The 27,288-nt window shown below is 38.4% G+C and overlaps 1 long non-coding RNA gene across 1 annotated transcript in view; it reads right to left on the reverse strand.

Moving 5' to 3' along the window:
* Positions 1 to 16,116: 16,116 nt before the first annotated feature.
* Positions 16,117 to 27,288, reverse strand: part of LOC124804673 — a 60,788-nt gene continuing 49,616 nt past the window's right edge. Inside the window, exon 3 of the long non-coding RNA XR_007017367.1 lies at positions 16,117 to 16,492. This is a non-coding gene — a long non-coding RNA (uncharacterized LOC124804673). The remainder of the gene's footprint in view (positions 16,493 to 27,288) is intronic.

Here is a 27,288-nt window from a genome sequence, read left to right on the forward strand (position 1 = left end):
GAACCAGGTTTTAAATTGTAAGACATTTCCAGGGGCAGATGTGGACTCTGACCACAATCTATTGGTTATGACCTGTAGATTAAAACTGAAGAAACTGCAAAAAGGTGGGAATTTAAGAAGATGGGACCTGGATAAACTGAAAGAACCAGAGGTGGTACAGAGATTCAGGGAGAGCATAAGGGAGCAATTGACAGGAATGGGGGAAATAAATACAGTAGAAGAAGAATGGGTAGCTTTGAGGGATGAAGTAGTGAAGGCAGCAGAGGATCAAGTAGGTAAAAAGACGACGGCTAGTAGAAATCCTTGGGTAACAGAAGAAATATTGAATTTAATTGATGAAAGGAGAAAATATAAAAATGCAGTAAGTGAAACAGGCAAAAAGGAATACAAACGTCTCAAAAATGAGATCGACAGGAAGTGCAAAATGGCTAAGCAGGGATGGCTAGAGGACAAATGTAAGGATGTAGAGGCCTATCTCACTAGGGGTAAGATAGATACCGCCTACAGGAAAATTAAAGAGACCTTTGGAGATAAGAGAACGACTTGTATGAATATCAAGAGCTCAGATGGAAACCCAGTTCTAAGCAAAGAAGGGAAAGCAGAAAGGTGGAAGGAGTATATAGAGGGTCTATACAAGGGCGATGTACTTGAGGACAATATTATGGAAATGGAAGAGGATGTAGATGAAGATGAAATGGGAGATATGATACTGCGTGAAGAGTTTGACAGAGCACTGAAAGACCTGAGTCGAAACAAAGCCCCCGGAGTAGACAATATTCCATTGGAACTACTGACGGCCGTGGGAGAGCCAGTCCTGACAAAACTCTACCATCTGGTGAGGATGATGTATGAGACAGGCGAAATACCCTCAGACTTCAAGAAGAATATAATAATTCCAATCCCAAAGAAAGCAGGTGTTGACAGATGTGAAAATTACCGAACTATCAGCTTAATAAGTCACAGCTGCAAAATACTAACACGAATTCTTTACAGACGAATGGAAAAACTAGTAGAAGCCAACCTCGGGGAAGATCAGTTTGGATTCCGTAGAAACACTGGAACACGTGAGGCAATACTGACCTTACGACTTATCTTAGAAGAAAGATTAAGGAAAGGCAAACCTACGTTTCTAGCATTTGTAGACTTAGAGAAAGCTTTTGACAATGTTGACTGGAATACTCTCTTTCAAATTCTAAAGGTGGCAGGGGTAAAATACAGGGAGCGAAAGGCTATTTACAATTTGTACAGAAACCAGATGGCAGTTATAAGAGTCGAGGGACATGAAAGGGAAGCAGTGGTTGGGAAGGGAGTAAGACAGGGTTGTAGCCTCTCCCCGATGTTGTTCAATCTGTATATTGAGCAAGCAGTAAAGGAAACAAAAGAAAAATTCAGAGTAGGTATTAAAATTCATGGAGAAGAAATAAAAACTTTGAGGTTCGCCGATGACATTGTAATTCTGTCCGAGACAGCAAAGGACTTGGAAGAGCAGTTGAATGGAATGGACAGTGTCTTGAAAGGAGGATATAAGATGAACATCAACAAAAGCAAAACAAGGATAATGGAATGTAGCCTAATTAAGTCGGGTGATGCTGAGGGAATTAGATTAGGAAATGAGGCACTTAAAGTAGTAAAGGAGTTTTGCTATTTGGGGAGCAAAATAACTGATAATGGTCGAAGTAGAGAGGATATAAAATGTAGGCTGGCAATGGCAAGGAAAGCGTTTCTGAAGAAGAGAAATTTGTTAACATCCAGTATTGATTTAAGTGTCAGGAAGTCATTTCTGAAAGTATTCGTATGGAGTGTAGCCATGTATGGAAGTGAAACATGGACGATAAATAGTTTGGACAAGAAGAGAATAGAAGCTTTCGAAATGTGGTGCTACAGAAGAATGCTGAAGATTAGATGGGTAGATCACATAACTAATGAGGAAGTATTGAATAGGATTGGGGAGAAGAGAAGTTTGTGGCACAACTTGACCAGAAGAAGGGATCGGTTTGTAGGACATGTTCTGAGGCATGAAGGGATCACCAATTTAGTATTGGAGGGCAGCGTGGAGGGTAAAAATCGTAGAGGGAGACCAAGAGATGAATACACTAAGCAGATTCAGAAGGATGTAGGTTGCAGTAGGTACTGGGAGATGAAAAAGCTTGCACAGGATAGAGTAGCATGGAGAGCTGCATCAAACCAGTCTCAGGACTGAAGACCACAACAACAACAACATCTTCTCTGAGATGTTCATGACATCTTCAAGGGGCATCGTCAAGGCATAAATGTGCACATCCAGCAAGTGCTACTGCACTTTCCATGCTGCGCCTTGCCCCGCTGTGTTACATATGTGTCACATATGCACCAACCGCAGAGATCACAGTTAGTCAAGCACACGGTGGATTTTTTTTTTACTACATAAAGTGTTTATGAAATATATGACTATCTTTGGCCAGTGTGACCATCTTCAGTGGAACATAGGTCTCCTTTTACTAAAAACCTATGTCATACTACACTAGGACATAGGTTTTTTTGACAATTAAGCTGGGAATGGAGTGATAGAATGACCTTTTACACTAACGGATTATTTTGTTACTGACAGCTTGATAAGCATAGATTTTCTGAGAGAGAAAGATGGAATAATTGATTTCTCCTAAGCTAAATGTTTCTTGGTGCACAATAGTGAAAGGACTGAAGTAAATTTGGACAGACAAAAGTTAAATTATGGCAAATACTGCCAAAGCTATTTCAGTCCACTCTTAGGCAATCATGACAGCTATAATGTAACCCAGCCCATAAAAAATGAAATATCAGACTTAAAGGAACTTGTAAGTGGTAAAGTAACTGAATCTACAGCAACAGCAAAGGAACAACAAGGTAAGTTATCTGATTTATTACTACACTATTTATGTGTATTTACACAAAAACCAGGTTCACTCCCACGATGTATTTTGCCACAACACATATATGATCCCCTGGCCAAAGTGAGCAGCAGTGTGAGATGGGATCAGCAAATGCTAGACTGAAGCCTGACTGAACCATCTACATATATCACCATTCTGTAGCCTATTGTTAATGATAACCAAACCTTATGGGAGTATTCAACTTGGTTACATGCACAAGCCAGAAATAAAATTAATGTACCTCTACGCACAAGTCCTGAAAATCTTGATGAACAGTTACAAAGATTCCATGGCATCAAGTACCTTACAACTGTTGATTTAAAAAGTTCATATTGGCAGGTATAACTAATACTAGACTCTAGAAAATATACATCCTTTGTTTTTAGCAGTTGGAGTTATCATTTTTGCATCTTACTTTTCAGACTTAATGATAGTTATGGAGTGTTCATTACTGCTTTACACACAGTTCTAGGTCCGGAACTGCTAGAAAGTTTATGCTGTATGCTGGTGATGTTCTCATAGTAACAAATACTTGTGCAGAACACCTACACATTCTTGAAAAAACAATACGAGTGGCGTTTGAAAAGTCCGTGCAAAAATAAAAACTACTTACGTGTTTGTGGTAAAACTTTTTTATTTTTTGACATAGTCGACTTTTAGACTTTTACAATTTGTCCAATGCTGTTCTTATTTGTTGATCCCTTCCGAATAATAGGAATTGTCCAAGTCTGCAAAATAGCTATTAGTTGCTGCAATCACCTCCTCGTTTGAATAAAATCTTTGTCCCACCAGCCATTTCTTCAAATTGGAAACAAATAGTAGTCCGACGGAGCCAAGTCTGGAGAATAGGGAGGATGTGAAATGAGTTGAAATCCTATTTCCATTAATTTTGTGACCACAACTGCTGAGGTGTCTGCTGGTGCATTGTGATGGGAAAGGGCTTTTTGCGGTCCAATCGCCGGTGTTTTTCTTGCAGCTTGATTTCCAAATGGCCCAATAAGAATCAATAATATGCACTTGTAATAGTTTTACCCTTTTCCAGATAGTCGATGAGGATTATCCCTTGTAAATCCCAAAAGATGGTTGGCATAACGTTTCTGGCCAAAGGAATGGCCTTCTCCTTTTTTTGTGCAGATTCTCCCTTGGTAACCCATTGTTTAGATTGTTCTTTGGTCTCAGGAGTGTAGTAATGTATCTATGTTTCATCCACAGTGCCAAAATGATGCCTAAAGTCCTGCAGATTCTTCCTGGACATCCTTGCAACACTTCACGATTCTGTTTTTCGTCAAGTCTGAGCAATTTCGGAACCCATCTTGTCGATAGCTTCCTCATGCCCAGATGTTTATGCAAAATATTATGTACCAATTAATTCGAGATGCCCACAGCACTAGCAATCTCACACACCTTAACTCTTCTGTCATCCATCACCATATCATGGATTTTATCAATGATTTCTCGAGTCGTAACCTCTGCAGGGTGTCCAGAATGTTCAGCATCACTTGTGCCCATATGGCCACTCCAAAAATTTTGAGACCACTTATAAACTGTCCTAATCAAAGGTGCAGAGTCACCGTAATATTTATCAAGCTTCTCTTTAGTCTCCTGAGGCATTTTACCTTTTGTAAAGTAATGTTTAATCACTAGACAAAATTCTTTTTTGTCCATTTTTTGACAATCACTCGACTTCCTTGATTCACACGAATGCCAGACACAAAGAAATAGACCAATATGGCTGAATCTTGGTGTGTGTTCTTTCCAGAGATACTACTAACTAAACATGACCTTGATACGCACCAGTGGTGCCATCTTTCAGACTTTGCACGTGCTTTTCAAACGCCCCTCATAGAGACGTTTTATTTAGCAGGAGTAATGACAAATTAACAAAAATCTAAGTTTGCAAGAAAGATCAAATTTTTAGGTCATATAATACCCTCACAAGGAGTACAGCCATGTCCTGATATAATTATCGCAATCAAGAATTTCCCATATCTGCTGAGAACAAGCATTTAAAAGCATTTTTTGGTGTCTGATCTGTCTTCTGGTGTTTTATTCCTGATCAATTATTAAACAGCACAGCATTATTTTTAGGTTTACTTAAGAAGAACTCTTTATGATGTTGGACACAAGAGATCACCAATGATTTTAGCACAATAAAAGAAGCATTAGTTAATTCAGATATCTTATGTCACATTCCTACAGATGCCTCATATACAGGTTTGGTCTCATCTTTGATTCAAATTTAACTAGAATAGGATAAGCTTTGCAAGCAGAACACTCACTGAATTCAAGCATTCTTATTCAGTAATAAATTAGAAACACTAGCAATCATGTGAGCACTCAAAAACATTTGGTTACTACATTTATGGTAGAAACATAAAGGTATATACTGATCACCAAGCTTGGAGATTTTTGATGTCATGCAGATTATTACACCTAAGCATACTGCACAGGGCATTGTCTTTACAAGAATACTCATTTAAAGAAATTCACATTGCAGGAAAACAAAACACTGTAGCTGACAATGCAGGAACACTGGAACAAGAAACAGAATACCACATTTTATGTGTGAAAGGCAACCACTACTGATAATATTATATTGAGAAATGGAGAAACATGAAAGAACTACAAGAAGTAGATCCACATTGGCGCAAGGTGAGAACACAGCTGAAACAGGACAATTCAGGCGGATTGGGACAATATTACACCTTACACAATAATGTATTATTGTATATGATACTCCCCAATATAGACACTTGTTGTCTTTGCATTCTGTCTGAAAATGTAGATAAAACTGTGTCCTCTGGGTCTTTTGAGGTGGTAAGTCTGAATAAAATCTTCTTGGTCTTCAAGCCATCTCAGTTCGAACAAAATTCTCAAGCTTTCGATGGCCATCTCCGCCATTGTCATCAGGAGTAGAAACACTGACTGACGGCACTGGCACGGTTTTAAGCTGGGCCATGATTGCAGCCTTTGTTACCAATCAGAGAAGGGCAAAATGACTTGCGCACGAAAGCTGGTTGGGCAGCTCATAGCAGCTCTGGCCCACTACAGGACTGAGTGATGTCAGATGGTGTGAGGGCCTGGCACCATGTTTGAAACTGCTGCTCCTGTCTCACTACAAGTATCAAGCATTCATTATTGCTTCCTTTCCCAACACCCTACTTAGTGTGTATCTCTTGTCTCTGTTGAAACTATTGCTGTTCATGTAATCTCAGCTGCTTCATTTATAACAGAATACTAGTATATTGATGCATGAGCTAAGTTGCCCATGTTTTCAAATTGTATTTTGTGTCCATTTTCTGACTTCTAAAGGCAAAGTACTTCTTGCACTGTGACGAATGTTATGAAATGACAGATGGTACACCCATGAGCTCACCACTGTCTCCAGCAGATATGAATTTCTTCATGGAGCACTTTGAGGAGCAGCATGATGAAAATACACTGCAGCAGTTCATCAATCACATGAATGGTATCCATCCCATCATTAACAGGAGGGAAAGCTACTGTTCTTGGATGATTCAGTTGAGCAGAAGGCAGGAGGCCAGTTTGGCAACTCACTGTACAGGAAACCAACGCACACTGACCGATACTTGAATGCTAATAGTTTTCACCACCCAGTACACAAGAAAGCAGTCCTGAACAAGTTAATACACAGATAGAATGTTATTTCTGACAATCATCACATACAATATGGATTGCAGCACTTGAGACACATGTTCAAAGAGAATAGTTATACTAAGAGAGACATTACACAACATTTTCAGATGCCACCAAAGTAGAATGCCTTATGAGTGGGCAGAAGAGGCCAAGCAGGTTGCTTTCCCATCATACTGTGGGACAACAAGCAGCAAGTTAGGATGTGTGCTGCAGTGACATGAATGAGACCAGTATTCTGGCCTGCTCCCAAGATATGAGACATACTGTGTCCTGTTGAAGATGAAATAGCTCTTTGTGTGCCCAGTGTGTATAGTGTCCCTTGAGAATGTGACAGCATCTATATAGGTCAGACATTTCGCACAATTGTAGAGCACTGTACTGAGCACAAGGGACATATTTAACAATGGGAACTTGACAAATCTACCATAGCTAAGCATTTCCCAGAAAACAGACACAAAATACTGTTTGAAAACATGAGAGCCTCATGCGCAAACATATTGGGATTCTGTTATAAAAGAGGTGGTTGAGAGAGACCTGGAGTACACACTTATTTGGGCAGTAGGGTGGGCTTTGGATGTCAAAAAGAAGCAAATGCTTGATGCTTGTAGAGAGATGGAAGCAGCAGTTTCAAATGTGGCGCCAATGCATCATGCCACATGACGTCACTCAGTCCCATGGCAGGTTGGAGCTGCTATGAGCTGCCCAAACAGCTTCTGTGCATTCATAATTTTGGTCTCTCTGTTTGATGCAAGAGGCTGCAATCAAGGCTATATAAGCAGAAATCCATGCCAGCTTCGGCAGTCTGTGGTTTTACTCCTGACAGTAATGATGGAGATAGCAGTCGAAAGCTCAAGAGTTTTATTTGATTTGACATGGCTTGAAAACCAAAATTTTATTCTGTAGATAAACTTATCTGGTATACACATCATGCCTGGGGGCACTATGGTACTGCAAAGTGTGAAGGCAAACTTAATCTATTTAGCTACTTTCCCAGTATATGACGAAAAGTACATTGCTTATGAAGAACTTGTATTGTATGTCAGAAAGCAAAATTCATCAACAAATCTAGTAAAACTGAATTGCACTGTATTTTGCCGAGCAAACCACTTGATATCATAGCTGTTGATATTGCTGATCCATGCACAACTGCTCACGGAGGTATCAAATACATTATCACATTATATGACTTTTTTTTCCAAGTTTGTAAAGCTATATGCTGCTAAGCCCACTATGGCTACATTCCCAAAGCAGGGAAATAAAACCTTGCAAACACACATGCATTCCACACCCAGGTCATTATATACTTACAAATTCTAAAACCAATGTGATTCCAGGTCTGTACTCACACAAAGATTTGAAGAAGTTTCAGCATACACAAAACATACAGAAAACACTACAAAAGTTAGGTACCAGTTATGAGAATATTCATCATACTGATCACTAAACAAAAGTTAGGAAGTACGTTATCACATGCATATATGAAACATAATATATCTGAACTTCTTTGGAATGAGCATTAAATTTTTAACACATGCATATGTATTAGTGGGACAAGATCTAAACTATCTGGGGTTGTATTTATCCATTTGCATCCATATACATGCATTAACTTGAAGATAATATGCAGTAAGAGCAACTCACTTTTATCTATGGTTTTTCTATGTTTATTGTAATGCCAAGTATTTTCACTTGTCTAGGTATAAGGCCGTTTTCTCTGTGTGCGGAAGTGGACCTTGGACTTACACATGGCTCAATATCTTCAATTCTTAGCACATTTGTATACTGCCATTTATTTTGTGACGAGAGTAAAAGATGGACAGGAACCGATAAAACTGAGTGAATAGTAAAATGACAGAGAATGATGTCATGTCAACAGGTGAAAACATTTTTGTTGTATGCTGCACTCTGTGCCATGTGCCATCTAACTGCAACATGATGACACACAAATATGTTATGCACTAGCCTACTCTCAGTAGTACAGTTTACTTCCTGTGCTCCTTTTGGATGAGCATTTGTTTGTTTTGTAACTGAATCATTTCTAAAAATAGATGCTTTGCTATTTTTCACTCACTTACTTTAGGCAGTGATGTGTCGTAGTGACTTTTCACTGATCTACCTTTTTTGTGTAGATAAGTACATGAAATATTGGCTTCATGATATATGAATCCTACACTGGGATTCTAAGGCCATTTCAAAATGCTGGAGCTAGGTCTAAGTGAAGATTGTGAAAACAAATGACTGTTTAATGGAAAAATTTTAAGAGATAAAATAACCAGTAAATATAAAAGCCCAAAGTAAATAAGAAATTATATATGAAAGAACCTAGACTTCTGTTATAGTGAAAAACAAAGTAGTGGTACGTATGGGATAAACAGTGACCAACTGTGCACTGGGGTAGAGAATTAGTGCATTATCCTTAACCCTTATTCCTGGTGGGGTGCTAAGAAAACTTAACATCACATATAAACATGATGTGACACATTCGGTGATCATGGCTGAATTAAGCCACTGGAATGCCAGAAACAAAATGTAATTGTCGCTGGACATCTGTGTGTGTGCACTGTTGAACATTCAAATGTATATGCTAATACACATACAAGTGAACAAAATTATAGACACATTGATATTTGTGTGAATTTAACAACTTTTGGACTTTGTATTTAAGCAATGAATTATCCAAAGAAAGACTGAACTTTAAACTTTGTCTGAATTTACATTATTCTTATGCTGTGAGCAATGTCCAACTCTTTCCAGATGACAAAAAATTGAGGAAAAAAATGAATAATTGTACATTCTGACCTTACGTTGCTATCTATTGCTAAGAAATGAATCTAAATTTTTATCTATTGTATATGTATTTATCCATTTATTTTAACTCTTTATGCACCATAGTAGTGCATCCTTTCAAAAAATAGATTTAATGATACAAATGTTTCACAAATCATGGAGCCTCAGCACTGCTGCATATACGCAAGCAGACACTGGGGTGAGAACCAATAAGGCAACACTACGTGCGTGGACTGCGGGTGTACTGATGAGATCAAACCAGCTAGCCTGATACCGCCTGGGTGATGTCACGCATCTGATGCCACAACCCTGCATCTGGCATCTGATGTCACTCGTCTGATGGACTCACAGCCAGCACTGCAATGCCTATTGAAACTGACAAGTGTTTGGAATCAATGTTCACCCTCAGAACATTATGCTGTCTATATACCATGTTCACATGTGCAAATAGAGAAGCCTGTGGCAAGGACTTCATAATGTACAGATTGTACACTTATTTAAATTTTCCTTATCAAAGAAGTAAAAAAAATGTACGCATATTTTAACTTTTCTTCCTAGATGTATTAAAGTTGAATTATGACTCACATTCAATGGGCACTGTAACACCCCTTTTTAAAAAAATATATTTGTATGTGTGTAAGAATCCTGTGTATCAATTAACAGCCAGAGATGTGTAAATGTTTGTGTAATAAAGGCAGGTGTGGCCTTCAAACTTTTTAGAGAGTAGCTAGGAGATGCCTGGCTGTTGACATTTGTCTTTCAGCTTCCAGTCATCAGAATGTAATTATCATGGATCGTAGCTATAAATGATTTCTAATATAAGGAACTGATTTTGACTTATCAATGTGTTGTATCTTTATTAATACACCAAATCACATGTTTATCTCAAAATTTATTGTGAACAAGTTTTATTTTCCAGCTTCTTTCGCAGGGAAGATGCAACACTTTGATGTAGCACTGTTTTGCCACTGGCATGATATTATTACTAATTTAAAATGTTCATTTTTGCTTATCATATGACCAGAGCCTACAGTCACTAAGAGAAGAAGTCAGAGATTTTTTTAAAAAGAATCATACAGCACAGAGTGGTTATCAAATCATGATATGCAATTTACATTTTCTAAAATACCATTGGTCCAGACCCTCCATTGTGCTGCTCCCAAAATCAATCTGGGACATTTCTGGTAAAGTTTTATATTAAATATTTGAGTGAGCAGAGGAAGAAGCCAACTCACCAATCCTCTTGAGCTACTGTCATGATTGATCAATTAAGATGTATTCAATGGAGGCACATTTCCTGAAAACATGAAGCCAGAACATGGCCACATTCATTGGCAAGTTACTTACTTCTTCCTGTTTGGTTACTGAAAGTGTGGATACCTACAAAGAACAGCTTTACAGAAATTATTTCAAATTTCTATATTCTCCAATGATGTGTTAGGTCACAATTACCATTTAACAAATTTTACATTTCCATAGGTTCATGGTCTGAATCTTCAGGTGTCTTAGTCCCTCTAGCCCAGGGTCGGCCAAATGCTGCACAGTGTGCAGACGTGTGGCAGTGCTGCACATGTGCACACGCGTGCGACAGCGACATCTGTTATTAGACATGTGTCCTAATTGAATGGTGGCGGCTCCACTTCCCTGTATATGTGGTACAAGCAAGAGCGCAACATACCCAGTCTCGTTTACTCCTGGTGACCGTAATCTTAACAGAGAAGTACTGAGAAATGGCAGGTACTGTCAAAAAGCAAAGGACGGGAGATCTATGTTCTCAGTCGTTTAAAAATGACTCGGAACTGCAATTCTTTTTTGTAGCCATTGGCAAAAACTCACAGTGTTCGCTGTGCTGCCGAATAATAGGCGGCCAATGTAAGTTTTCAATTGAGAGACACTGCAATACATATCACAAAGACGAGTGTAGTGTACTCAACAGTGAAGAATGGCAAGCAAAATTAAATGTCCATAAGAAAATGGATGAGACACATCAACTCGATTTTACTGTACGTCAAAGAAACTGATACTTCTTGAACTCTTAGTTTCTTATGTTACATTTATGTCTATTTTACTGTACGCTGTACAATGTACTGTTTTCAATTTTCCAGATTGGCAACCACACTAAATCTTCACTGCGAGCAAGTTTTAAGATCGAATTAAGAATTGCACAATCTGGGAAACCCTTTTCCAAAGGGGAGTTTGTGAAAGGGTGACTGATTGATGCTGCAGAACTTGTGTGTCCCATGAATGTTAGCAAGTTTCAAGGAATCAGTCTGTCCAAACAAACAGTGACAAGACGTATCAGTGCTATGGCCGGCGATATGCACAGCAGCTAATTAATAAGGCTAAAGACTGTGTTGCTTTCTCTGTTGTGCTAGATGAAGCAACAGATCTTACAGATACAGCCCAGGTTCTGATATACATACGAGGTGTCGATAATGCACTTTGTGTAACAGAGGACGTTTTGGACTTAGTACCTTGAAAGGGACTACTATAGGTGAGGACTTACTCCAAGCTGTCGAGCAAGCCATTGATGGTGTCGGTATGGGCCGGAGTCGGTTAGTCTCAGTGACCACAGATGGAGCACCATCAATGCAAGGCCATCAGAGAGGACTCATAGCATGTATGCGCAAAAAGCTAGGGCGCACAGACGAGACGTTGTATGGAATTCACTGCATTCTGCATCGAGAGCCGCTTCGTGCAAAATCAATAACGTTAGCAAACGTCATGCAAATTGTTGTGCGTACTGTAAATTATCTGAAGACACATGGGCTGGCGCATCGCCAGTTTCGGCAGTTCTTGGAGGAATTAGGAGCGGAGTAAGGCGACATACCTTGCTATACCGAAGTACGCTGGCTCGGCCGAAGTAAAATGCTGAAAATATTTTTTTATTTACGTTTGGTCATAGTAAAATTCTTACATGAGAAGGGAAAAGTGAACCTATGTTGGAAGACCCTTGTTGGATATCAGACCTTGGATTTCTCGTGGACGTTACGTCTCACATGAACAGCCTAAACGTCAGTTTGCAAGTTGAAAATAATTTAATCTCTGACATGTTAGAAAAAGAAAATGCCTTTGAAAGGAAGCTTGCGCTTTGGGAGAGCCAGCTATTGACAGAAAACACTGCACATTTCCCAACTCTTGGACTGGTCCATGAAATAATTGTAAAAATTAAGGAACAATTTCGAGCACGATTTGCAGATGTTACTAGTTTGTCTCCTGTCATTCGCCTCTTTGCTCGATCGTTCTCGTCGTCAGTTGAAGATGCTCCAAATGATCTACAGATGGAACTGATTGACCTACAGTCAATACAAGACTGAAGGACAAGTTCTTTCCAGTGCGAAGTACAAAAGAAGTCTACGATAATTTTTCACAACAAGAATTCCCACGCCTGCACCGAGAAGCCACGAGAGTTATGTCCATGTTCGGGTCAACATATGTTTGTGAAAGATTTTTCTCAGTGATGAAAATGAATAAATCAAGATTTCAATCAAGCATAAGTGATGAAAATCTTCACAACTGCTTGCGTTTGTCAATGAGCCATGCTTTTGTGCCCGATATTAACTATATCATTTCTGATGACCAGTGATAAACATGTTTGTATTTATTCCTTTCATAATTAAAAATATTGTTTACTAACTGTGCATTATTGTCTCATTCTGCTCCATGTTACATTACTATCAGGAAAATTGGTCATTAAACCAATTGTTCCAATGTATACTTACATTTAGTGTGTGTTTCTTTTTTTTTTTTAAATGTGTGGAGGGCTATGCTCAGCTGAAGTCGATAAAACATAACATTCATCTAATTGTCGGTTATTATGCAGATTTCAGATGGAACTGATGAAAGATATAGCAATAATGGTTTTGAAATCCGCATGACTGCTACGGTCGCAGATTCGAATCCTGCCTCAGGCATGGATGTGTGTGGTGTCATTAGGTTAGTTAGGTTTAAGTAGTTCTGAGTACTAGGGGACTGATGACCTCAGATGTTAAGTCCCATAGTGCTCAGAGCCATTTGATTTGGTTTTGAAATAACAGGTGATCATCGAGAGGTCTGCGGTTATCATTCTGTTCAGAAGTCAGTGAGACAGAAATTATGTGGGTGTGACCGAGAATTAGTTATAGGAAACCTTGCATTAGTTTAATGTTGTTTGAAATCATGAATAAGGTTCAGTGGAAGTCACTAAGTGCTCTCTTTCTTAAATACTAGATCAAAAACATCACACGCGTTTACGTGCCGTGAGACGAGCTGCCTTAATAAAAACCCACGGTTGTTAACTGTATTACTTGTCTTACTGGGTTAAACTGTTAACAAAAAAGTAGACGTCTCAATGAGTAGACTGTGACGTATTTTAAATGTTTAATACGCCAAATAACTTCCCATGGTTGACTTACAAGCTGTGGAAAGAGCACTAGAATGCGCCGGTACAGAGTATCCCAGCAAGTGGATAAAGTGACATCTGTGTGTAGAAACATACACTACATGTATGCTGATGGCTGCGGCATGCACGCTGTGACCCGAAAGTTGCACATGTGCAGGAGCACCGCACACGTGCAGAATTTCTGGCCGGCCCTGCTCTAGCCCCTCATTTTCCCAATACTTCTAAATTGTTCACTTACTTCAGACTGCTTGTCTTCCATCTGTATTCTCATAACATTGTTAATTTTATCTCCTGTTTCTGGGTATGTCTCTGTATTTGCTTATGATCTACCTCAAGATCTTTACATTTTTCTTCACCTGCATTTCCTCCCTTGTTTCCCCATTTCTGTACCAACAGGAATCCTTTACACATAAAGAAACTTCATTCAGAATTTTTTTTAATATGCTGTATACTTCCTCCGTTTCTCTTGTCATGCTCCTCTTCACCTCCCAATAAGATGGCACTGTCTGATTTCCCTCTGTCACAACTACAACTTTCATAAACTTCTTGTCACTAGTCCTTATCCTTGCTGTAAAGGTGTGTATCTTTCAATGATTATAATCTTCATGAGCTACATAAAAAAAAAAAAAAAAAAAGAACAAGCCAATTTTAAAGGTAAATAATCATTTCTGCTTGTTAGTTATTTCAGTGAACAGTCTATTAGTGTACATAAACCTTTATTTTCTCACAATGAACAATATAGAACTTGAAACAATAGAAAATACGTAGTATTTATGAAAAAAAAGTGCAGAACTTGTCCAAGTGGAGAAAGCAATAGACCTTAATACTGTACAGAACACATAGATTAAGGATCTGCCACACAGTGTAACAAATGTAAAATGTCCCTTATAGTGAAACACAACCTGAAAATATCACATCCACAAGCATTATAATTTAAATACATTGCAACACTGTAGTGTAGTAAGATATAAGCTAAAAATTATATGTTTACTGCTAGTACTCTCACAAGACTGAGTATTACCATAATGAGGCACTAGTATAGGAATCATCTTCAAAAACATCAAGTATATAAGTGTTGACATTTCTTATGGAATGATTCAGACATGTAATTTTTGATGGACGGAAACAAAATTAGTAATACTGAAATAGGGCAAAAAATCCAAACACCACGAACGAAAGACATTTTAAAAAATCAACATACCATAATATATTGCTTTCAGAGGAAATACTGTGGACTACTGTACCTAATTTGCACAATTTCAAAAGTTTTACAATCATTTAAATTAATGTTACATTCCTCTAATAGAAGTGAATATACTGTCCCAACTTCTCTCTTTTTGTGGCATAAGATACATTTGTGCTTCATGCATTGTTAAAATATATATTGCATATTTCTCACACATTTTTCCATACCATAGTTAAACATACAGTAGTAAAATAATCCCTGAGAATAAGGCCTCATATGTTTGCTAGATGTGCAGAATTTTTGCAACCAAAAAAATTGAAGCTGAAGGAAGTCTTTCATTTCTACTTTACACCATATGATATGTGACTGAATGGTATGGTGGTTTACAATAGGTATTGTTATACTATATAAACTGCTGCATTACAGGTATGCCTGTTTACTTTCATTTCAAAAAAACAAAAACTTTACCATTCACTGATATAATGACACAGTGACTATAAATATTTTGTTCCTCTGAATAGCTGGTGTGGACCTACTTAACATATACTACACATATATTAATCACTTTGGAACTTATAAATCTACAATAGGGAATATTTATCAATATCTGTCAACAACACACACTGAGATAAAAACAAAGACATTTATTTATGAATCTAATATCTACTCGAAATGGCAGGCAGAAATGCTATGGGATGAGTACAAAGATAAGAAAATCTGATATTCGGAGGAAACACAATACAAAGCATTGGATACAAAAAACTAGAAAAATGAGCATTATCACCATACTGCAGCCAGAGTAAATTCTGTGTCACCAGTATTGCCATAAACCAATGAGCATTTATTCTTTTACAGACTGGCTGTATAAATTATGAAAAGTAGTATAAATCCTTTGTCATGAAATAACAGACAGCATAAGATTTATATGATTAAATGTTATAAGCACATGAATCAGTAACTTCTAAAGTCCACTTAAAAATTTAATATGTGTAACTTTTCAAGCAAAGGTACAAAAAATTAAAGTTATAGTGTTTCAAATAATCTCTACAAGTAACACCGAGCCTGCGTAAACAATTAAACCACTAGATATGCTAATAAAAGTGAATCCAATTTTTTTTCAACAAGAATTTTCAGTATGACAAATAACAAGGAAAAGGAAACGGAGGAGAAGGGGCAAAGTTAGTACTATGAAATTCTTCATTTTTCTAAGTAAATATGAAATAATGATGGTAATAACAGTTAACATCAAAAACACTGAAACTAAAAGCTCAAACACATAAAAGAAAAAAAAATGTTATGATCCACAGTCATTACTCACACTGTTTGGAAAATATATACCTATTGCATTGGTGGTTTGCATTATTTTAGACATTTGGTAACATTTAAAGGAGGTAACAATAAAAGAAAGGATAATTGACAAAAGTTACACTTTGTTAGTACCTAAAAGTTCTTTTGGTAACTTCTTGTATTCACAGATGACAATTTCTGTCCATAGTGCAGAAACTGTTTGTATTGTATGATTACATAAAAATAAATGATACCTCCTTATTGATGCAGAACTGCCACTTCTGAAGGAAACACAGATCAAAATACCTACAAAAATACAAAACATTAATCATATTTATAAATGATAATATTATAAATAACAGAAAAATACTAAAGACAACCTACAACTGGCAAGTGTACAAATATATTTAGTTTCTATTACTATAATTCACAGAAAGCACTTTTGTGCAGCAAAATCTAAGAGACTCATATTATGAGGAGAAATAGATAACAAAAGGTTGCCTTTCAGAAGAAATAAGATCTTTGTATCAATGACTGACTAACTTTGATGTTGATGTTGAATCTTGTTCTAGAGCCACAGTTTTCTTCTTTTAGAAATGAAGATTAAAATTAAAGTGACAAAAACATGTTAAAGGATCACAAAAATCAGAAAATGTCACAGAGTAGCTACTCCATATTCAAGGGGCTCCAGCAGGTATAAAGAAAATTATTTTTCTGGTGTTTTTAAAACTGTAATACATATAACTACCTAAAACACTAAATGGATTCAGATGACACTGCAGTTGTTACAACTTCAAGATCTGTAAAGACAAATAAATGATAAGACTTTATGTCACTTGTGGTTGAGGTGGCTACCATTACCAGTAAAGCAGCCATTGTGGCATGTGAGAGAAGTGATATACGTGTGTGTGTGTGTGTGTGTGTGTGTGTGTGTGTGTGTGAAAAACGTTGTTAGGTAGTTTTAAAAACACCATGATTTTAAAAACATTGTGGAAAGAAGCAATTTCAGATTAAGATGCAAAGTGTATCTTATTTGTTCTTGGGACTGCAGGCACATCTTACCTCTTTTATGTTTACTCTTTGTTTTTATGTTTGACAATTCATTGTTTACTTGGGTTTCTGTCAAGTCTCATTTACCTAACTGTGTAAAATAAAACAGTTAAATTCAATATTGCTGGCTTATTGTATCATTATTATTGAGTAGTGAAATGCAACTACCAATTGGTGACCCCTGGGATACTGAAGAGCTCAGAGACCCCAGAAAATGTGCAAAGGAAGACAGTGATGATGTGTCAAAGCACTGAGTGGGTTCAGATTACACTGCAATCGTTATAGCTGCAAGAAGATCTGCAAAGACAAACAAATGATTTTCAAGCTCAAAGCAGAATGTGAAAAATCATACTGTTATCTCTGCAAATGGCAAGATGGGCTGAAAAATGAGAACAGTTTATTCAATGAGTCTAACACAATTTCTTATACATGAATGAAAGGGCAGATTCCTCAATCTTTGCCATAAAAAAAAACAAAGTCGTGGTTTGAATTACTGGATGTGGCACTTATGCAAAACAATATCACCACTGACTGCATGAAGTTTGCTGTAGGCATCAATAATTTAGGTGTCCAAGCAGTAGCAATGATCTTGGGCATTATACTAAAGCCACCCCCAGAGCAAAACTACTTCCATTTGAGGGAGATGGTCGGCAGCCGAAAGTGCAAATCATTAGACCAACGTATGCAACAGATGTTACAGAGTGAGTGTACTAGTGATATTTATTTATTTATTTGACCATACAAATCTCTTTTTCAGTACATACAGGGTTATTACAAATGACTGAAGCGATTTCACAGCTCTGCAATAACTTTATTATTTGAGATATTTTCACAATGCTTTGCACACTCAAAAAGTTTTTTTAGGCATTCACAAATGTTCGATATGTGCCCCTTTAGTGATTCAGCAGACATCAAGCTGATAATCAAGTTCCTCCCACACTCGGCGCAGCATGTCCCCATCAATGAGTTCGAAAGCATCGTTGATACGAGCTCGCAGTTCTGGCACGTTTCTTGGTAGAGGAGGTTTAAACACTGAATCTTTCACATAACCCCACAGAAAGAAATCGCATGGGGTTAAGTCAGGAGAGCGTGGAGGCCATGACATGAATTGCTGATCATGATCTCCACCACGACCGATCCATCGGTTTTCCAATCTCATGTTTAAGAAATGCCGAACATCATGATGGAAGTGCGGTGGAGCACCATCCTGTTGAAAGATGAAGTCGGCGCTGTCGGTCTCCAGTTGTGGCATGAGCCAATTTTCCAGCAAGAAAAAGGGGCCGTAAACTTTAAACCGTGAGATTGCACAAAACACGTTAACTTTTGGTGAATTGCGAATTTGCTGCACGAATGCGTGAGGATTCTCTACCGCCCAGATTCACAAATTGTGTCTGTTCACTTCACCATTAAGAAAAAATGTTGCTTCATCACCGAAAACAAGTTTCACACTGAACGCATCCTCTTCCATGAGCTGTTGCAACCGCGCCGAAAATTCAAAGCGTTTGACTTTGTCATCGGGTGTCAGGGCTTGTAGCAATAGTAAACGGTAAGGCTTCTGCTTTAGCCTTTTACGTAAGATTTTCCAAACAGTCGGCTGTGGTACGTTTAGCTCCCTGCTTGCTTTATTCGTCAACTTCTGTGGGCTACACGTGAAACTTGCCCGCACACGTTCAACTGTTTCTTCGCTCACTGCAGGCCGACCAGTTGATTTCCTCTTACAGAGGCATCCAGAAGCTTTAAACTGCGAATACCATCGCTGAATGGAGTTAGCAGTTAGTGGCTCTTTGTTGAACTTCGTCCTGAAGTGTCGTTGCACTGTTATGACTGACTGATGTGAGTGCATTTCAAGCACGACATACGCTTTCTCGGCTCCTGTCGCCATTTTGTCTCACTGCGCTCTCGACCGCTCTGGCGGCAGAAACCTGAAGTGCGGCTTCAGCCGAACAAAACTTTATGAGTTTTTCTACATATCTGTAGTGTGTCGTGACCATATGTCAATGAATGGAGTGAATGGAATGGAGTGAATTTATGAAATCACTTCAATCATTTGTAATAGCCCTGTATATTGTACACAGGATATTGGACAGAAAACCTTTTTAGCTACTGGTTTTTCAAATGCCAAACATACATTTTATGAATTTTTATGACAAATTGGATCTATACAGTTAATAATTACAAATTTTTGAAATACTGTATATTTATAACTTATTTCTACAATTAAAGATACAAATTACATTTTTTCTTGCATAAGATACTGTGAGATTGAATAGTAGCAGTTTTCCAGAAGGTAGGATGTCACAGACTTTTTAAAGCTTTATAGTTCAGGAAGAGATTTTAGATGTCTTGGTAATCTGTTGTAAAGTTTTGTTCCTGCATGATATACACCTTTTTGGCACAATGTGGTGTTGCAATGATTAACTTGTATGTCACTGCCTGACCTGGTACTGTAATCATGGACACTTTTGTTTTGAGGAAAAAGGTTTTCTTTTCTCAGTATGTATTTTTTGACACCTGTGACTATTTCCAGTATATAAATGCAGGGAAGCGGTAGGATGTTTAGATCTTTAAAGAAAGGTTTGCATGATTTTCTGCTGCTCACTTGTTTCATTATTCTTATAATTGCCTTTTGTTTCCTGAAAACCATTATGGTCTGATGTACATTTCCCCAGAAAATGATACCATACTTCAGTATTGAATGTACACGAGTGAAGTATACAGCCCTAACTGTTTCTGCACTAGTACTGTTGTAGAGAATTCTTACTACATAGCTCATTTTTGCTAGTTTTGAATTTAGGGCTGTGATATGAGTGCTCCATTTAAGATTTTCCTGGATATGAATCCCAAGAAATTTAGTTTCATTGATAGCACTACTGTTTTGGATATCTATACATATTACAGGTTGTGCCAGGTTTTTATTTTGATCAGTGTGGAAATTCATGAGTACCGTTTTTCAGGGATTAATTATTAGCCTGTTTCTGGTAAACCATTCAGACACTCCTTTTGTAATATCTTTTGCAGATGCAGAAAGATTTTCTTTTTTATTCCCTTCAATCAATAGACTGTCATTGGAGTTTTGACTACATATTAGGAGCATCGGTGGAGAAGAGGTAATATATAACAAGGCACTATGTCATGTATGGTTGAGGAATGTACACGATAACAGATCAAGCAAGCACTATGCCAGTGCTTCAGGCAACCAACTACATCAGCTTAGCGGAGGCAGCCACTATTCAGAAGGAGCAGGTGTGTCATATCATGAAATCCCAAAAGAGTATCACATTACAAGTAAAGGCACAGTATTACAGATTGGCTCAGAAATTAATGGCAGCTCAATTATACATACAGAGAATTGTTTACACTTCCTCACATTATCATGCCAGTTACATGTAAGGGACAAAACGCTAGTTGTTGTTATCTGGTTGACTGGGGTTCTGCTGAGGCATGCTACCAGTCAGTCAGGATGAGAATGAATTGGTAGTTTTAGAGCAGCGAACTTGCCTGTAACAATACACTATGTGATCAAAAATATCTGTACACCCCAAAAAACATTTTTTTTTCATATTAGGTGCATTGTGCTGCCACCTACTGCCAGGTGCTCCATATCAGCAACCTCAATACTCATTAGGCATTGTGAGAGAACAGAATGGGGGGCTCTGCGGAACTCACGGACTTTGAATGTGGTCAGGTGATTGGGTGCCACTTGTGTCATACATCTGTATGCGAGATTTCCACACTCCTACACATCCCTAGGTCCACTGTTTCCGATGTGATGGTGAAGTGGAAATGTGAAGCGACATGTACAGCACAAAAATGTACAGGCCGAGCTCGTCTGTTGAGTGACAGACACCACTGACAGTTGAAGAGGGTCATTATGTGTAGTAGGCAGACATCTATCCAGACCATCACACAGGAATTTCAAACTGCATCAGGATCCACTGCAAGTACTATGATAGTTAGGTGGGAGGTGAGAAAACTTGGATTTCATGGTCGAGCAGCTGCTCATAAGCCACTCATCATGCCAGTAAATGCCAAACAATGCTTCGCTTGGCGTAAGGAGTGTAAACATTGGATGATTGAACAGTGGAAAAACGTTGTGTGGAGTGACGAATCGTGGTACACAATGTGGCGATCTGATGGCAGGGTGTGGGTATGGCGACTGCATGGTGAACGTCATCTGCCAGCGTGTGTAGTGCCAACAGTAAAATTCGGAGTTGGTGGTGTTATGGTGTAGTCATGTTTTTCGTGGCGGGGGCTTGCAGCCCTTGTTGTTTTGCGTGGCACTATCACAGCACAGGCCTACATTGATGTTTTAAGCACCTCCTTGCTTCCCACTGTTGAAGAGCAATTCAGGTATGGCGACTGCATCTTTCAACACAATTGAGCACCTATTCATAGTGCATGGCCTGTGGAGGAGTGGTTACGTGACAATAACATCCCTGTAATGGAATGGCCTGCACAGAGTCCTGACCTGATACACTTTTGGAATGTTTTAGAACACTGAAATTGTGCCAGGCCTCACCGAATGACATTGATACCTCTCCTCAGTGCAATACTCTGTGAGGAATGGGCTGCCATTCCCCAAGAAACCTTCCAGCATATGATTGAACATATGCCTGCAAGAGTGGAAGCTGTCATCAAGGCTAAGCGTGGGCCAACATCATATTGTAAGACAGCATTACCGATGAAGGGCACCACGACCTTATAAGTCATTTTCAGCTAGGTGTCCAGATATTTTTGATATGGTACTTGCAAAGAGGAGGTGGAACTGGGTTTCAGTAGGAAGATCAAGAGGAAGTTTGTACTCACAAATGTGGTAGAATCAACATTAGGAGTGGACTTTATTAGTCAACAAAGGCTGCAAATTGATCTCAGTATGGCACAGGTTACAATGGGTGGTGAAATCATTACAGGTGCAATAGGAATAGGTGCTCCAATCAAAATGCCACTTGGCCAGGCCAGGCTCTCAATGGTTGAGAAGATTAAAACCTGGCCATTTTGCTGCACCAAATACCGAGTTTGAAGAGTTGCTGCAAAATAGCATCATATGCCAGTCAGGCAGCCTGTGGACATCACCATTGCATTTGATAAAAAAGAAAGATGATACATCAATGCCCCATGGAGATTACTGAACATTAACTCTTTAGCGGCTACATACATCCTTTCTCCATTCTGTGCTGAGGCACCTTAGAGATGACATTCTCGGAGATATGAAATACTTATTATCCGATTTTTCAAAAACTACTAAAAACAAAAAAAATGATTTTTTTCACATCTTACAGTCTGATTTATTAACTTGATAAAGAACTATATTCACTTGATAAAGAACTAAATTTCTTTTTGTTATCTGTCATACTTACTGTGCTGCATCAAATTAAGTAAAACATTGTACGAAATTTTAGAGCTTGAAAAAGTAATAACGAATTACATAAACTTTATGTATGGTTGGGTTTTGCTTATATATTGCAATGAATGAAATGTAGATAAGATACCGAAATTTCATTTAAAACTGAGATGAGAATGATATCTCATTTTGTTCTCAAGTTATAGCATTTTAGATCTGAAGGATGGGTGTGTGCGTAATGTGCCCATTCACATCTGTACAAATCACGAGTCATGTGATAATAACAATCATCATATCACATAAGCAATTCTTGACATCAAAATGAGGCCTTTTTGCAAATGATAGCTCGCAATGAATCACATATGTTGTTTGATAAATACTCAAAATTTTGTTCAGCGAGATGTTGAAGTAACTCATCTGCAGCAGTCAGAGGTTGGTGATTCAGGGTGCATTCAGATGTCCATAGCACTGTAGCAAAACCTAAGTGGCATCCATGTACATGGCAACAGCACCTGGGGAATGGCATAGCATGGCATCGCATTTTCGCTGTCCAGCTCACATCACTGCACATCAGGGATGGCAACTGAGTCAACACTGTTTCTTGAGCTGTCCACGCTGCACAGTGTGCAACCCCATCATACGACCAGCTACTACCCAACAACCACTGAGGTGGCACAGTGCTGGCATAGAACATTAAAAGCTGCACTTACATGCCATGGAAACAGTTGTCCCCTGCACTACTGCTGTTCTTATTAAGCCTTCACACAGCACAAGCCAGAGTTGGGGCATCAACACAGAGATGATTTTCAGAGAAACATTATGCCTACCACTGAAATTTTTCCCAACATGTCAGCTGCCAGTGGAGACACAACTGCCATACCTGATACAGCAAATCAAAGTCCAAATATTCAAACTACAAGCTTCACCAGCACCATTCCATGGTGAGCAGGAAACTTTTGTACAGAGAGATCTTAAAACATGCTCTCACATAATGTTAAGAATGATGCAGTGCAGCCAACAGGGGTGTTCAGAGTTTCAACGTATAATGATCACATGCTGCAGGTAATGTATGATGATAAGTCACCGACAGCATCACTTGGAAGAGTAAAAGCAGCATATTAGCTAACACCAGGCTTGCACATAGAACATCAGGAAACTGAGGACTACGCATCAGTGACTTCAAGTCCAACTGGTGGTGGGGCTGTCTGGGTATTAGCCTAACAATTAAAATTTCTCAAACGACTTTGTGTTAATAAAGAAGCAAATTTTAGTCCTGGTTACCTTACAATGGCTCATTCACTCAATCTATTACATGTCCTCACTTTCCTTTGAACAACTACTTGGATGGCACTTGTCATACACATATTCAAAACATATCTACTCATATCACCAAGAACATATAATGAATGCTGTTTTTGCACAACTACATCATTCCTTCCAAAGATTTGGCATAAAACAGACTTGGTTTACATTTTAAGATATTTCTTATTCAGGACTGTTGCTGAATGTTGATGATAAATTATGCTATGAATCATTGTTACATCCATGTTTTGTGCCATTACTGCTAGTTTCCACAAGCACACTACAATTTTGAAACCCCAAAATGAAGTTCTGTACTACACCTCACTTTAAACATGCATTGGCAGTTACCTCTGTCTTGCTACTCATGACAAATTCACAAATCTTGATGTTTCCCAACGGTTAAGATTAGGAACTGCTGTGATGGTTGTGTAAATTATTAACAAATTATGGTTTAAGGGTTTTGGATATTCTTCCTTTTCATTTAATATTTGATACATTTCTTTTTTTCTTTATAATTAATTTCACTAATGACTAAAAATATCTTAATTACAAATCTTGTAGTAAATATTAATAACTGTTGAATACAACTTTCTGTGAAAATACGACCAAAATTAGAATTCAGGTGGTGGATATCGAAAAGGTATGGAATAATAAATAAATAAATGAATAATCCAAGTCATTTGAGAAATTCATTTGCCTATCCTGTTACTGTTCCTCGCTGATTATCTTATTAAATTTCCTATTCTTAAAATTTCAGTTGTTGTTGTTGTTGTTGTTGTAGTCTTCAGTCCTGAGACTGATTTGATGCAGCTCTCCATGCTACCCTATCCTGTGCAAATTTCTTCATCTCCCAGTACCTACTGCAACCTACATCCTTCTGAATCTGCTTAGTGTATTCATCTCTTGGTCTCCCTCTACGATTTTTACTCTCCACACTGCCCTCCAATGGTAAATTTGTGATCCCTTGATGCCTCAGAACATGTCCTACCAACCGGTCCCTTCTTCTCATCAAGTTGTGCCACTGTCTACTTTTATCATAAGAATAACTTCCAAAACTAGGAATACGGAAGTCAGTAAGTTAACATACTTTGTAAATTTACATTCATTAATGTCTTGTGTGATAATATTCTGGGAAATACCTCACTTAGCCAAAAAGTGTTCACTGCACAAAAGAAAGTGATTAGAATAATTATGTGTGGAGTTCACACACATACATCTTGCAGGTATCACTTTAAGCAGCTGGGAATATTAACCAAATTCTCACAGTTCATTTATTCACTTATGGAATTTGTTATTAGCAAACCACTGAAATTTGAAGGTAACCGAGATATTCAAAAGTACAACACTAGAAACTAAAATGATATGCATTACCCTTTAATGAATTTAGCTTTGGCACAGAAAGAGATGACAACTCCTTCTATACCATGGAGAGATTGTTGACTAGAGATAATTAGCCATTAAAAAATTGCAAATGACTAGCATGTAGCCACATAAGTAATAGTTTGTCTTGACTCGTATATAGGTATTCTATGTTTGTTCTGTTGACAAATGCCACATCATAATGTTTATCATGAATTTGACCTAAGGAACAAGTAGCTCACTAACTAGCCAACAATTACACTGTTGTCAGATCTGGATTTTATCCAGCTTTCTGTGCCTAGTACCACACACTGAGAGCCAAAACATTATGAACACCTACTTAATGCTTGTTTGTCCACCTTTGGAATGAAATACATCACTGATTCTGCATATCAGGAATCCAACAGTCTGTTGGTAGGTTTCTGGAGGTATGTGGCATTAGCACAGGTCAAGTAATTCGCATAAATAAAGGGGCGCTTATGTGCATACACAATGAAGAGTCCAATAGCAAGCCAGATGGGTTCCATAACATTTACATCAGGGAAATATGGTCACCGAGACATCAATGTGAATTCACTATAATGCTCCTCAAACCACTGTAGAATGATTCTGGCTCTGAGACACAGACTGATAAAAGAGGGCGTTGTTGTCAGGGAAGACATCAAGCATGAAGGAATGCAGATGGTTCACAGCTGTCAGTAGGTCTTTGATTACTACCATAAGTCCTTTGCAAGTGCAGGAGAATGTCTCCCATAGCATAATACTTCTCTCACCAGCCATGGAGACCACAGTGTGCTGCGCATTTGAGCCATTGTTCATCTCAATGACGGCGTTTGTGGCGACGACCATCAGCCTAGTGTAGCAAAAATGTAATTCCCATGAAGACTGACATGTTTCCATTGATTGACAGTTGAATCCCAATGGTTCCATGCCCAATGAAATCATAATTGATGATGTCGTTGAGTCAGCATGTGAGCACATAGGGGTGGTCTGCTGTGGAGCTCCGTGTTCAACAACGTACAATGAACTGTGTAATCCAAAACATTTGTGCATGCACCAGCACTGTGCTCTTTCAGCAGAGATGCCACAGATCACCATCTACCATACTTTACAGAACAGACAAGCCTCTGAATCCCATGTTCTGTGAAGAGTCATGTACGTCCAACCACTTAAGTGTCCAGTGGTAGTTTCATTGCCCTTCTACCTCTTTCTATAGATGCTCATGACAGTAGACACATGAACTTCCAACCTGCTTTGCCATTTTCGAGGTACTCTCTGCTCCACTTACATACTTTTGTTACCTACAATGCCACCAGACAGCATCCAACATCACTGTGGGCAGTGGTCATAATGTTTTGGCTTATCAGTGAATGAGCTCCAATGCCTTTCACAACTTCTTTAAAATGGGAAGGGGGGAGCAACACAGAGTGAACTTCCTGGGTAGTGGGTAGCACCCTCTGGTTTGTAATGGACCCCTGGTACATTTCAGTGGATCTTACAGTTCTGCCCCCAATGGAGAAGGCGTAGGAAGTCACAGAATATTCGAAGTCTGTGCTTCAAGTAATCTACTTAGCTCAGAACTAGAGGACCACTATCACTTCTGAGGACAATGATGTGGACTGTGGGCTTTGTTGAAATTCTGTGAGCAAGTCTGGTCTTCTCAAATCTTCTCTGCCAGTCACTGGAATCAACTGATTGCAATCTAGATGCGCAGATTACAGGCATCGTTTGTCCTAACATCTGTCACAATCTGCAACTAGCTGTAACCTGTTCTCACAATAGCTATCTGAACAGCTTCCACAATGTGTTTAAAGAGGACCCAGGCATATACACTGAGTAGAAAAGATAATCACACCCACCCCTTCTAGCTACTTCCCTAAGAGGTACCATTATTCGCTATAACGTTCGAACTTCTGATGATTAACAGACCTTAACCTTTTTGTAACTGCCTGCCCAACACTTGTGAGTTCTTAAAAAAACATGTATACTGTTAATTACAACTGATGATATAGTATGAATTTTGTGTGAGATTTTCAAACGTTCTTTTGTG

The sequence above is a fragment of the Schistocerca piceifrons genome, chromosome 1, assembly GCF_021461385.2.
Source record: "Schistocerca piceifrons isolate TAMUIC-IGC-003096 chromosome 1, iqSchPice1.1, whole genome shotgun sequence".
NCBI lineage: Eukaryota > Metazoa > Arthropoda > Insecta > Orthoptera > Acrididae > Schistocerca > Schistocerca piceifrons.